The sequence below is a fragment of the Chamaea fasciata genome, unplaced genomic scaffold (genome assembly GCF_029207755.1).
Source record: "Chamaea fasciata isolate MVZ Bird 193981 ecotype frontalis unplaced genomic scaffold, bChaFas1.0.hap1 SCAF_888, whole genome shotgun sequence".
Lineage (NCBI taxonomy): Eukaryota > Metazoa > Chordata > Aves > Passeriformes > Sylviidae > Chamaea > Chamaea fasciata.
Genome location: NW_027094973.1, coordinates 8,592 through 13,571, shown reverse-complemented (window position 1 = coordinate 13,571; position 4,980 = coordinate 8,592). Strand labels below are relative to the sequence as shown.

At 58.7% G+C, this 4,980-nt stretch overlaps 1 long non-coding RNA gene across 1 annotated transcript; it reads right to left on the bottom strand.

Moving 5' to 3' along the window:
• Positions 1 to 3,816: 3,816 nt before the first annotated feature.
• Positions 3,817 to 4,115, bottom strand: LOC136306011 (uncharacterized). The gene is made up of 2 exons (XR_010725478.1): positions 3,974 to 4,115; positions 3,817 to 3,874 (listed from the first exon to the last, which is right to left on the bottom strand). It is a non-coding gene; the product is annotated as an uncharacterized lncRNA (long non-coding RNA).
• Between the last annotated feature and the right edge of the window lie 865 nt (positions 4,116 to 4,980).

Here is a 4,980-nt window from a genome sequence, read left to right as displayed (position 1 = left end):
CTCCCGGGGCCCGGCTGGTGTAAACAACCTCTCCCCACATGCTCGGCCCCTTCCTGCGCATTGGCTCCGCCGGGGCCGCTCCGTGCGCCGCCCCCGCAGCCCGGCTCGGCTCGGCTCGGCACGGCTCGGCGCGGCCCGGGGATGCCCGCGGGGGAAGGGGAGCCGGGAGGGTCTCCCCCCTGCTTCTCCCGCTCCTTCTTTCCCTGCTTCACCCCCTGGATCTTTTATTTTCTCCTTTCTTTTCTCCTTCTCCCCTTGGTTCTCTCCCTCTCCCCCCTTCGTTCTCCCCCGGGTTTTTTCCCCCCGGTTCTTTTCCCGCTTCACCCTCTGCTTCTCCCCCCGGTTCTTTTCCCGGTTCTCCCCCCGGTTCTTTTCCCGGTTCTCCCCCGGTTCTTTTCCCGGTTCTCCCCCCGGTTCTTTTCCCGGTTTTTTTCCCGGTTCTCCCCCGGTTCTTTTCCCGGTTCTCCCCCGGTTCTGTTCCCGGTTGTGTTCCCGGTTCTCCCCCGGTTCTGTTCCCGGTTCTCCCCCGGTTCTCCCCCGGTTCTTTTCCCGGTTTTTTTCCCGGTTCTCCCCCCGGTTCTCCCCCGGTTCTTTTCCCGGTTCTCCCCCGGTTCTGTTCCCGGTTCTGTTCCCGGTTCTGTTCCCGGTTCTCCCCCGGTTCTGTTCCCGGTTCTTTTCCCGGTTCTCCCCTGGTTCTTTTCCCGGTTCTGTTCCCGGTTCTGTTCCCGGTTCTTTTCCCGGTTCTTCCCCGGTTCTGTTCCCGGTTCTCCCCCGGTTCTCCCCCGGTTCTGTTCCCGGTTCTCCCCCGGTTCTGTTCCCGGTTCTGTTCCCGGTTCTTTTCCCGGTTCTTCCCCGGTTCTGTTCCCGGTTCTGTTCCCGGTTCTGTTCCCGGTTCTGTTCCCGGTTCTGTTCCCGGTTCTGTTCCCGGTTCTCCCCCGGTTCTGTTCCCGGTTCTCCCCCGGTTCTCCCCCGGTTCTGTTCCCGGTTCTCCCCCGGTTCTGTTCCCGGTTCTGTTCCCGGTTCTTTTCCCGGTTCTGTTCCCGGTTCTCCCCCGGTTCTTTTCCCGGTTCTGTTCCCGGTTCTTTTCCCGGTTCTTCCCCGGTTCTGTTCCCGGTTCTGTTCCCGGTTCTGTTCCCGGTTCTTCCCCGGTTCTGTTCCCGGTTCTCCCCCGGTTCTCCCCCGGTTCTGTTCCCGGTTCCCCCCCCGGTTCTGTTCCCGGTTCTCCCCCGGTTCTGTTCCCGGTTCTCCCCCGGTTCTGTTCCCGGTTCTCCCCCGGTTCTCCCCCGGTTCTGTTCCCGGTTCTGTTCCCGGTTCTCCCCCGGTTCTGTTCCCGGTTCTCCCCCGGTTCTCCCCCGGTTCTGTTCCCGGTTCTGTTCCCGGTTCTCCCCCGGTTCTGTTCCCGGTTCTCCCCCGGTTCTGTTCCCGGTTCTGTTCCCGGTTCTCCCCCGGTTCTGTTCCCGGTTCTCCCCCGGTTCTCCCCCGGTTCTGTTCCCGGTTCTCCCCCGGTTCTGTTCCCGGTTCTCCCCCGGTTCTCCCCCGGTTCTGTTCCCGGTTCTCCCCCGGTTCTGTTCCCGGTTCTCCCCCGGTTCTGTTCCCGGTTCTGTTCCCGGTTCTCCCCGCCCAGCCGGGCCCGCGGGCTCCGCAGTTTTCACCTCGGGTCGCTTTTTTGTTGCTTCCTGGATTGCTTTGAGCTGTTTTATTTTAGAAAAAAATCTTTTTTTAAAGAAAAAAACCAAACTCGGTTTTAGCCATGCTGGAAGTTTCCGACCATCGAGGCTTTTGTTCTTCTTCTTTTCTTCTTTTTTTTTTTCTGGGACTCCCCCTGCAGCCCTTCCCAAGGGATGGGGATCTTCCTGCACCCCATTCCCAAGGGATGTTCCCTATCCCCATTCCCGAGGATTTGGGATCCCCTTTACCCCATTCCCAAGGATTTGGGTTCCCCTTTACCCCATTCCCGAGGATTTGGGATCCCCTTTACCCCATTCCCGAGGATTTGGGTTCCCCTTTACCCCATTCCAAGGATTTGGGTTCCCCTTTACTCCATTCCAAGGATTTGGGTTCCCCTTTACCCCATTCCCAAGGATTTGGGTTCCCCTTTACCCCATTCCAAGGATTTGGGTTCCCCTTTACCCCATTCCCGAGGATTTGGGCTCCCCCTTTACCCCATTCCCAAGGATTTGGGCTCCCCCTTTACCCCATTCCCGAGGATTTGGGTTCCCCCTTTACCCCATTCCCGAGGATTTGGGATCCCCTTTACCCCATTCCCGAGGATTTGGGATCCCCTTTACCCCATTCCAAGGATTTGGGTTCCCCTTTACCCCATTCCAAGGATTTGGGCTCCCCCTTTACCCCATTCCCAAGGATTTGGGCTCCCCCTTTACCCCATTCCCAAGGATTTGGGCTCCCCCTTTACCCCATTCCCGAGGATTTGGGATCCCCTTTACCCCATTCCCAAGGATTTGGGATCCCCTTTACCCCATTCCCAAGGATTTGGGTTCCCCCTTTACCCCATTCCCGAGGATTTGGGATCCCCTTTACCCCATTCCAAGGATTTGGGTTCCCCTTTACCCCATTCCAAGGATTTGGGCTCCCCCTTTACCCCATTCCCAAGGATTTGGGCTCCCCCTTTACCCCATTCCCGAGGATTTGGGTTCCCCTTTACCCCATTCCAAGGATTTGGGATCCCCTTTACCCCATTCCAAGGATTTGGGCTCCCCCTTTACCCCATTCCCAAGGATTTGGGTTCCCCTTTACCCCATTCCCGAGGATTTGGGTTCCCCTTTACCCCATTCCAAGGATTTGGGTTCCCCTTTACCCCATTCCAAGGATTTGGGATCCCCCTTTACCCCATTCCCGAGGATTTGGGTTCCCCTTTACCCCATTCCCGAGGATTTGGGTTCCCCTTTACCCCATTCCAAGGATTTGGGTTCCCCTTTACCCCATTCCCGAGGATTTGGGATCCCCTTTACCCCATTCCCAAGGATTTGGGATCCCCTTTACCCCATTCCAAGGATTTGGGATCCCCCTTTACCCCATTCCAAGGATTTGGGATCCCCTTTACCCCATTCCCAAGGATTTGGGTTCCCCTTTACCCCATTCCAAGGATTTGGGTTCCCCTTTACCCCATTCCCGAGGATTTGGGTTCCCCTTTACCCCATTCCCGAGGATTTGGGTTCCCCTTTACCCCATTCCAAGGATTTGGGATCCCCTTTACCCCATTCCCAAGGATTTGGGTTCCCCTTTACCCCATTCCAAGGATTTGGGATCCCCTTTACCCCATTCCCGAGGATTTGGGATCCCCTTTACCCCATTCCAAGGATTTGGGTTCCCCTTTACCCCATTCCAAGGATTTGGGATCCCCTTTACCCCATTCCCGAGGATTTGGGATCCCCTTTACCCCATTCCAAGGATTTGGGATCCCCTTTACCCCATTCCCAAGGATTTGGGATCCCCTTTACCCCATTCCAAGGATTTGGGATCCCCTTTACCCCATTCCAAGGATTTGGGATCCCCTTTACCCCATTCCCGAGGATTTGGGATCCCCTATACCCCATTCCAAGGATTTGGGTTCCCCTCTACCCCATTCCCAAGGATTTGGGATCCCCTTTACCCCATTCCAAGGATTTGGGTTCCCCTTTACCCCATTCCCAAGGATTTGGGTTCCCCTTTACCCGGCCGCGACGTAAAAGATGAAACCCGACGTGGTTTCCCCGCAAAAATCTGTATTTTCTTTCCTTTTTAAAATCCGTAAAACCAAACTCTTTCTTTCTCCAACGCGCCCCAAACGGGAGCCAAAATCTTCCATCTGCGGGAACGCTCCTGAATTTCCTCCCGAGCTCCTCAGGCCTGGGTTTCTCAGTCAGCTCGTTAGGTGCTGAAATGAAAATTAAAATGAAAAGCGAGTTATTATACAGGCGGAGGAGGTGCCCGTGAAATCCGGCGCCTCGGGAGGCAGCGGCTTCTGCTGCCACACCTGAGGAAACGTATCACGAAACAGCGGGACGGGCCGCCCCTCGTCTCCTCCGTGATCTCCCCTCATGGCCGCCCCTCGTCTCCTCCATGATCTCCCCTCATGGCCGCCCCTCGTCTCCTCCATGATCTCCCCTCATGGCCGCCCCTCGTCTCCTCCGTGATCTCCCCTCATGGCCGCCCCTCGTCTCCTCCCTGATCTCCCCTCATGGCCGCCCCTCGTCTCCTCCCTGATCTCCCCTCATGGCCGCCCCTCGTCTCCTCCGTGATCTCCCCTCATGGCCGCCCCTCGTCTCCTCCGTGATCTCCCCTCATGGCCGCCCCTCGTCTCCTCCGTGATCTCCCCTCATGGCCGCCCCTCGTCTCCTCCGTGATCTCCCCTCATGGCCGCCCCTCGTCTCCTCCGTGATCTCCCCTCATGGCCGCCCCTCGTCTCCTCCGTGATCTCCCCTCATGGCCGCCCCTCGTCTCCTCCCTGATCTCCCCTCATGGCCGCCCCTCGTCTCCTCCCTGATCTCCCCTCATGGCCGCCCCTCGTCTCCTCCGTGATCTCCCCTCATGGCCGCCCCTCGTCTCCTCCCTGATCTCCCCTCATGGCCGCCCCTCGTCTCCTCCATGATCTCCCCTCATGGCCGCCCCTCGTCTCCTCCGTGATCTCCCCTCATGGCCGCCCCTCGTCTCCTCCCTGATCTCCCCTCACAAACATGGCCACCCCTCGTCTCCTCCATGATCTCCCCTCATGGCCGCCCCTCGTCTCCTCCCTGATCTCCCCTCATGGCCGCCCCTCGTCTCCTCCGTGATCTCCCCTCATGGCCGCCCCTCGTCTCCTCCCTGATCTCCCCTCACAAACATGGCCACCCCTCGTCTTCCTCCATGATCTCCCCTCATGGCCGCCCCTCGTCTCCTCCCTGATCTCCCCTCATGGCCGCCCCTCATCTCCTCCATGATCTCCCCTCATGGCCGCCCCTCGTCTCCTCCATGATCTCCCCTCATGGCCGCCCCTCGTCTCCT